This window comes from Adiantum capillus-veneris, chromosome 25 (genome assembly GCF_014529385.1).
Source record: "Adiantum capillus-veneris isolate H3 chromosome 25, ASM1452938v2, whole genome shotgun sequence".
Classification (NCBI taxonomy): Eukaryota; Viridiplantae; Streptophyta; class Polypodiopsida; order Polypodiales; family Pteridaceae; genus Adiantum; species Adiantum capillus-veneris.
The window spans coordinates 36327627-36336924 of record NC_140955.1 but is presented as its reverse complement, the minus strand read 5'-3'; the positions used below and the strand labels follow the sequence as shown (position 1 = coordinate 36336924).

The 9298-nt window shown below is 41.7% G+C and overlaps 2 pseudogenes; both read left to right on the top strand.

Annotated features, from left to right (window-relative positions):
• Positions 1-2644: 2644 nt before the first annotated feature.
• On the top strand, positions 2645-3105 carry LOC147424717 (uncharacterized; annotated as a pseudogene).
• Positions 3106-3556: 451 nt separating this feature from the next.
• On the top strand, positions 3557-3966 carry LOC147424716 (large ribosomal subunit protein uL15y pseudogene; annotated as a pseudogene).
• Positions 3967-9298: the final 5332 nt, after the last annotated feature.

Genomic DNA, 9298 nt, shown 5'->3' with positions numbered 1-9298 from the left:
TACAAGTCTCCATTCTAACTTACCCTAAAATATATAATTAGTAAGGGTAAATCAAAAGTTTCAAAGGGCTATGGTCTCTCTTCAAGAATGAGCCTTACGACCTTTCCAAGCTAGATGCAGGCCCTCTAACAAGTGCTTGGAATGGTGTGGTTGTAGAGAAAACATATTATAAGCATGTTATTCAAATGCATCCTTAGTTTGTGTTGCCCTATTGAGAACAACGATCGATGGGAGAAGTGGAACGAACTCACCTCGTTCAGTGCTCTATGCATTATTGCACTAATGTGGGATATTTTAGGTTCAACACAGAGGAGATTCACATGCGTGACTGGCTAGGGTAAAGCAGACGTGAGCTGCATTCTTTCCTTGCCCTTGAATAAACTGAGCATGGAAAAATATTGACATTTTCTCGCTAAACGAAGCCTTGCTCCAACTAACTCTGTTGTTTTTTATAGAGTTAGCTTGCAAGAGCCAACGTTCACAGAAAATTGACCTTTAATGTTGTTTTAAAGGACAAAAGTTGAAAATTGATGACTAGGTAGGAGGATCAACTTGATGGAAATTGACTAGGATTTTGGTGTAAAAACTGGTAAAAGCACTAAAACCATCACTAACTGGGAGATTACCAATGCTCAATGCTCTTCCTTTTTCCCATTGGTTGCTAAAAATGTTTTTTGCAAACACTGGCAAGAGCTTCATTTCATAGAAGCAACCAAAAAACTCTCTCGTCATCAACAGGTTGCCGTGGCTTGTGTGCAAACATGCTCATCAATGATAGGAAAAAATCATTTTCTCAAACATACAAAATTCCTTTCCTTGAATTTGCTAATGTTGACCTATATATAGAGATACTATGTATAGCTCAACACAGGTAAGAGGAGATTTGAAAAAAATGGGTTATTTATTCGATTTTTTATACTATTTTCGGGGGGATTTTTCCCTTTTCCCAATCGACGGTTTTGAAATGGAAAATGACATCATCGTCCTATTTAACTACCCTATGTATCCACACATAGCATCACAATCCAATCACGCCTAACCACCTATCTATGTGTATTGTCTCTCTCTCTCTCTACCTTCTCTCTTCTTCTTCTCTGTGTCACTCCCACATGGTATCAATCGCCAAGTACGGGTCCGGGACCTACAGCCTACGTCTGTTGAAGATACCCTGCATGGCAGCATGCACAAGGCTTCAACAATTGAAGGCTTCAACAATCGCAATGTTGAACCTGCAGTTGCAGTCTGCACCCAATGAGAGAGCCCTGCAATTATTGCCCTCTGGTGGCAATGACGATACATCCTCTAGCCATGCCCCTCTACGGTGCTACAAAGCCTCTCCATGAGAAATCTTGTAATGCGGCTCTTTCTGGCTGTGATTCTCAAGCGGCCTGGGCCGGATGCCCACCTGCAACCACTGCGCATCATTCTCCTGAGAGAATCCTCGCCATGCTCGAAAGATTTTATTCTCCTGACGAAGAGCGGTTGGGCCCCTCTTACCATACCCACCAGCACACCCATGGACGTGATGCCGAATTTGTTTGTTCTACTGCAGCAATCACATCAGCCACGTCTGACTCTCTAATTTGCGTTGAGCCTCTGTCTTGCTACTGCGCATGCAATCATGTAGCCAATGTGGTGTCCCGCTTAAATGCAACCGAGGATGGATGGTTCTCACCAACTTGCAAGTTGCAACGCCTCACACTTTGGAGACATGACCAATTGCCTTGCGGATGCAACTCCCTCAACCCTCGCTGATTATGTTGCAAAACCAATGTAGACGGTAATGCTGCTGCCATTAATGCTGATGTGACTAAGGCAACCCCTGCGGCAAAGAAAGACGTCATCAACCTTGCTGTAGACAGATCAGTTGCAGTTGCACCATATGCAGACAAAACTGATGCGGCCAATACTGTCGCCATCTCTCTCAAATTGAAGCGAAGATTACTGCCCTGGGCTTTCGCATTCGCTCCTGCAAAACCTGCTGTCCTGCATGAACCACAGATGCCGCCATTCTCGCCGATGGTGATGCCAATAGTCCAGACGAAGCATTCATTGCTGCAACCTATGATGAGGTTGTTACTATCAAAACCTTCTTGGACACTCTTGATGAGCATGACGGAGGAGCAATTGATGTCTTCAACATCCTGACCTGAGAAACCGTAGCAGATGATGATGATAGTGCAGCCACCTCAAAAAACCTTGCCGCAGTTGACAGACCATGCAAATCCCTGCAATTTGATATGGACGAGGCTGAATTTCCATCCAAATCTGTAAATGTTGGATCAGATGTCGCATTTTTACCCTCTACACACACACACACACACACTATATTATGGCGAGACTAAGCAGAGGATTGGAGCGAATTTATTTGAGCACTATATGGTGGGACTAAGCAGAGGGTTGGATCAGGTGTGGGGAATAGGCAGAGGGCGGCTACGTGGGCTGAGGTGGTAGCCAGAGGCAACACTTGACTTGACAATGGCAGCCGTCACTCACTCGTGTCTCTCTCTCTCTCTCAAAACACAACTCTCTCAAAGAGCGCGCGCTTTGAGAGAGTTGTGTTTTGAGAGAGAGAGAGAGAGAGAGAGAGAGAGAGAGAGAGAGAGAGAGAGAGAGAGAGAGGCTAACTGCAGTGGTGGGAATTATGACGAGCCATCGCTCATCCTCCTCCTCCTCCTCGTCCGTTGCAAGAAAGGGCGACGATGATGGGAAGCCAGCGAAGCTGAGTTTTCATGAGATGCTCTCCTAGGGTCACAAGACCTGGGCGAAGACCACCACGAGCAGAAGAAGGCTCTCAATGAAGCCTTTACCCAAGCTCAACGCCAGGCCACTGCGGAGGAGAAACGCATGTCCAAAAAGAAGAAAATGTCCACAAAGCAAGCAAAGCAGGCTACCTCGTTTGAAGATGCTGATGTCCGCATGTATGGTGTTGAACCTATGAAGTTCACTTACAAAGAGATGCTTTGTTATGGTCATAAGCCCTGGGGTAAGGATTATCATAAGTGGAAGGACACGTATGAAAAGGCTTTTACCAAGGCTGAACTTCATCAGGCTGTTGTTGAAGCTCGCACTAAAAAGCAAGCTAGCAAGAGAGGCAATACTTAGTTGCAAGTTTACAAGGGGAAACATTGCCAATGCCGGTGCAAGTGGGCACAAATAGCTCAAAATCCCTTTCCATTGGCTCAATTTTTCTGATATCATGGTAGTATCTAGACGGATTCTATTAGTTTTTCGATTTCTTGCTTCTATTAGTGCTAGGCTTCATTATGGCTGAGTCTGCCCTTGATCTCCAGAGTCATGACAGAAACTCGGTACGCTGAACTTTGTGTTGATGTATGCTCATATGTGTGCGTGTGGTGTGTGTTGTGTTGGGGAGCATATGTTAGTACCTAGTTCTACACCCACTATTGGGCACTAACGACGTTAGTGGGGATGTCGTGGTATTTAGTCAATACTATGCATGATGGAGCTGATGGTTTAAAAAACAGAGAGAGAGAGAGAGAGAGAGAGAGAGAGAGAGAGAGAGACTTCCTGGTTCAAGACTAGGGAGGCCGCCATGATGACTTGGTTAAATAAGAACAGGAAGAAGAGGGGTCACGTCAGTGCAGGCCACGAAAGAATTGGCAAGCTACACAGAAAGCATGACGGAGGTCATGATAATGCAGGAGGTATGCACCACCATCGCATTCTGTTTGACAAATATTACCCTGGGTACTTCGGGAAGGTAGGTATCCGCTACTTCCACAAGACAATGAACAAGTTCCACTGTCCCATTAATGTGAATGTGGATCGTCTGATCCGGAAGGAAAGGGGCCCTTGCTGGATGTCACACAGTTTGGGTACTTCAAGGTGCTAGGTAAGGGCGATGCTCCCCCCACTCCTCTGGTTGTTAAAGCCAAGTTCTTCTCTAAGCTCGCAGAGAAGAAGTTCAAAGAGTTTGGCGGTGCCGTCCTTCTCACTGCTTGAGGTCAGATCTTCCCTTTTATTAACGTGTAGGCGGATGACAAGGCTTTTTTTGCTTCTCAATAAAGGATTTTTATATGAGGACTTGCAGAGATGGGTTTTGATGTCTTAGCGATGATTGAATGTAGCGGAATTTCCCTTTATTGAAATAAGAAGAAGAAGAGAGAGAGAGAGAGAGAGAGAGAGAGAGAGAGAGAGAGAGAGAGAGAGAGAGAGAGAGAGAGAGAGAGAGAGAGAGAGAGAGAGCTCCACGACAAAGAGGAAGCAGAATTAGTTGCGGCATAAGCAGTCATGATGGTAAGTGCCACAATAGTGGATGTAACAAGCACGCAAGAGGCCACACCAACCCCATCGGGTGCTCCAATCGTGGGCGACGTGTGCCCAAGGACAAGGTTGTCAAGCGGTTTCTTGTAGAGAACATTGTTGAACAAGTTGTTGTGCAAGATGTGCAGGATGCTTGCGTTTATGATGGGTACACACTTCCCAAGCTTTACGCCAAAATGCAGTACTGTGTTTCATGCGCCATTCACTCTCAAGTTGTCCGTGTGAGATCCGGCACAACAAGAAGAGTTATGTTCGAGAGCCACCACAAAGGTTTAGATGCAAGGAGGATATGGAGAACCAGAATCAGCGTACCAATGTTCCTGCTGCTAGGAAGTAGAGAGGTGTCTAGCTAGTGCATAAGTCAGGAGAGGAAGAAGGCTCATGAATTACACACACACCCAAACCCTTCATCTTTGTTCTTGTCGAAAGATGGGTCGAGGTGATTGTGAAGGCATTGCATAAGAGGTGATTAATGCCAAGTTGTTGCATGCAAGTGGTGATTATCGTTTATGTCGACAATACCTTATGATCTTCATTACCTCTCCCACCCTTGGTCACAAAGTCCTCGTGACTGGGCCTCCTCTTTTGCAACTCACTGTGAAAACTCTAAAACACTCCGTAGTCCATGAAAACTATTTTTTTCAAGTATGTGATGTGAAGGATATTTTCCTTCTCCTCTTCGTTTCTCAAGTGTCATGATTACACGTTGAAGATCTTTTTTGTGAGCTAGACAAAATGGAGTCACTGACCCAAAAAAAATTTATCCACAATTTCAATAAGGTACAATCTAGCACCAAAGATTGCAAATACACGTTGTTCATATTGGCTCCAACCTACCAATACGATCTACCAAATCTACTTCTTCTACAACTTCCCTACAAGCAGTTGCTATAATATTATGTACTGAGAAACCCTCCTCCCCCTCCACAACATTGTACGCGCGTGCACACTTTTACTTCTCCAAGCATCTACCATGGTTTGAATATTGATGACCACAACCCATGATTGGAGGAGGGAGCATAACCTTGGATAATCAAGGAGTTAATATAAGGGTGGATGAATAAAGTCTTTATTAGGAATGCTCTAGACGTTTAGAGACAATGATAGATAGACTATAATATGTAATTTGATGCTAAATGTTTCTATTATGATTTCAGTTCTATGTATCTTGTAGGGTTTTCCTTTCTTTTATGATTGATCGGAAAGGTTTTCTTGGGGTTTGCAATTCCTCATTGTGCAACCAAACATGGCTAGGCACATAACCATTTATGGATGACAATGTGGCCACACTAGCAATAGTCTGATGGTCCCTCAAGAGTAATTGGTATACTACATGCAATGCCTTCACAAAGCAGCCTACACATGGAACTCAAGCAAGCAAAGAATATCATTCAAGTTCAAGAGCTACCTATGCATTATGATGGACATGTGGCATTTGAGTTACCATCTTTTGATCTATTTGTGCACGAAATTATGACAATTGCAACATGTGAATTTACCAAGGAGAATAAGTTTGCACAAATAGAGTTTTGGCATATGCTCTAGAAGATGGTTCAGAAGCAACTATATGACTGTGTATCAATGTGTGTGTCAACACATTAAAGGAAGAGTATGGCTCTTTTGTTTGAGACTATTTTAATGTGTGTGAACACATTAAAGGAAGAGTATGGCTCTTTTGTTTGAGAATATTTGAAATGCAACATGGTTATTTTGCTACACTATACTCTATAGAGTAACTATTGAGATCTTGATCTAATCTTTTTCATTGCTTATGCTCGCTCGGTTTTTTGTCCGCTCAGAAGTACTCGCTCGAGGATTGGTATTCCTCCAAAAAATGGGATAGGCGGGGGGGGAGGGGGATGTTTAAGCCAGAATTTGGAAGTCTAGGCGCTAAATCTTGCCACAAGAATAAACGTGGTAATAGTAGTGGCAATAACTAAGGCAAATATCGTGGTAATAATCGTAAAAATATTCACGATAATAATTTAAATACAAACCCCCCTCCCCCCCGTCCTCCTCCCTCTTCCCTCTCTAGCTGAATTTGGACCTTCTCTCTTCAAAACACAATAAAAGACCGTGGTAAACAATTAGAGATTTTCATAATGGTAAAACCTTTGCTAACTTTGGCATTTTGACTAGGAAAAACCCTGGGGAGTGTATTCGAGGATCGGGTACACAATTATCTCCATGTGAATCGACCTAAGGTTACAGAGTCACAGGTCCTTTTTCTAGGCCAAGTGTGATTCTTAATTATAGGTAATCACTTCGAAAAAAATTTAAATCCTTCACCAAAGACAAAGTTACAATGCCAAAACAATTGAATCTTTAAAGAGTCATCCTATTGCGACAAAACCACTGGTCCATAAAGGGTTGAAGTTGGTTCTAGAAGATGAGCATATTTAAATAACGAGTTGATAGTCAAGGGTCAGATGCCTTGTGTGTATACTGGGTATATCAAAATGCTTGAAGTCTTGCATTTTACACCATCATAGCCTTCTGAATTGATATACATTGTCACTAAACAATAGGAGAGCTATAATCCTTAATTGGGTGAATATAGCTTTCATATATTGAACTACATGCATAAGGGGGATACAATCCTTGATTGGGTACAAGTAGTCCTCAATTGTGTAATTGTCTTGAATATTTCACAGTCTTGTTTTATGCACTGGTTTAGATAGGGAGTGCATTGTGTATTATGAAATATTGTGAGTGCATGAGATGGCCAATCATAGATATTATTGCTTTCGTTTGTGTTTTGCAAAATATTATCATCATTTTAATGTATAAGTTGATTATTCTTGTAGCATGTGAAAATAGTTGAGCAAAGTAAAAAACCCAAAACCTCTATATATACGAAGAATGTGAAGTTTTTAGATGTGTCTAATTGTTTGCAGATCATAGAGGGTGTATAACTAATCCTCATATTTATAATTGCATTGACAAATTCACAGCGTTGTTGAATGCACGATTTGAGGTAGAGACTGCATTGCAATGTGTATAATTGCTCACAACAGATGTGGTCGATATGTGGATTGACAAAAGTGCATTGCAAATCGCACAATGTGTAAATCTGATTGCTTTCTTAATGAAGGTATATTGGAAAGTAGAAAAAAAATTATAACTGAACACCTTAGTTCTTATGTCTTCAGCATTAAATTCAAGCAATGGAGCAGAATGTCATGACAAGTGGTACGAAGACGACAAAGAAAAAAAGCAAGTTTTGCTCACAATATATGTGGTCGATATATGGAGTGTTTCAATGCTTTTTAAAAGAAAAATTACAATGTTTGTTGTTAGTGATGTATTCTAAGTGTGCTTCTTCATCACTAAATAGATTTTTAATAGCGCTAGGGATTTTTTGGCGAGCTTGTTTGAATTTATACTCGTTTGCCATTCCAAACATATAATACACCCCTTGTGGAATCTCTTTAGAATAGATTCCACATCGACTATTGTTCTACAATAATTGAATCAAGTACACCAGGTGATAATCATGGCCACATACCAATATATAGTATCGACTCCATCCATTAATATTCTTGTAGCATATTGGACACTGAGAAGATGAAGATGCATCTGGCTATGATGCGGGAACTAACTCTGGATGCAAAACAAGGTGACTGATGTATGTCCCTTAAACAAGTGGAGGATTCACTCATTGAGTCAAATTTTGAACATCCTGGCTTAAGCAATTAATACTTTTTCCCAATCCAGACTGGGACGCTTAAGGTGTTTGGAATACTTCAAGCAACCATGTTATTTTTGCATCTTTCTCTGTTAGCTGTGTAATCAAAATATCTTTGTCCTTTTTCAAATTTAGGTCAGCGCCTTAAACTATCAGTGCCAGCTCCTCCCACCCGTGTGAATGTGATAGAACTCTCTCATATTTCATGGGTGGCCACAATTGTCTCCTTCGAGTAAAAGTATATTGGTCATTGTTGGATAAAATGTACATGTAACATTTTTGCAAAATATAGCGCATAATATGCATTGTGTAATGGATGGCCAAAAACCTCTAAGTAGATTCTCTCAGTGTTATTGTAACATTTAATGGCCTAGTAACTTGTGTGTAGCGGAAAATAGCATGAACATAGTGAGCATTTCATTAGAATAGATTTCTAATGAGATTAACAAGAGTGCTTGGGTGGAGAGAGCAACAAAAAGCATAACACCTAGTTAGATAGCATGAACAATACTTCAAAAGAGAGAGAAATTAAGCTATTGACAACAGTTGAGGACCAGATTTTCATGGAGCCGGTCCCCCCTCCAAAAGGCTTGGTATTATAGGTTTCCCCCATCAAGAGAGACATTTTACAATATAAGTATTTGTGTTACTTCAAAAACTAGCTAGTTCAATGAAGATGGAAGCTTCAAGCACTAAGCAAAACACTTATAAAACACAAAATCAATTCCCTCACGGTCTTGGACCCAATACCTCACACACCTTCGAAGATGGTGAGAGCTAGCGGGGTATGAGAGTAGATTGAGAGGAAGAAGGAGTATTCTTCCGAGAAAGATACATCTCCTCACATAATCACTCATATTATCATAGCATAGCTTAGTAATTAGCATGGTAGAGGAGATGAGCATGTATTGAATCTTGGCTCTTGGTTGGATTTGCATCACAAAGCCAAGAGTTGTTGGTGTAGGCATCACTTCTCACAAGCTTGGAGTAGGTGATAAGCTTTCCATTAAAGCTTGAGAAGGAGAGAGGGAGAGTCTTCTTCGTCCACACATGAGATTGTGTGAGTGTGTATGCAATAATGCCTTGATAAATTCAGCCCCCTCTCTCTTGGTCGGCCCCTCTTGATAATTACTCTTGCTAGCACCTCATTGGCCCATGCCAGGCTTAGCCATTGAAAATTGAGAGGCATAACTGATAGCCTTTTGACATGTGTCCCCCTTTCCCCTTTTCTGAGAGATTTAGGTAATTAATTAATGCAACTAAAGTCTCATTGGACCCCTTTGTCTCTTGGTCAATAGGAATCAGGCAAGCCATTGGGCTGTT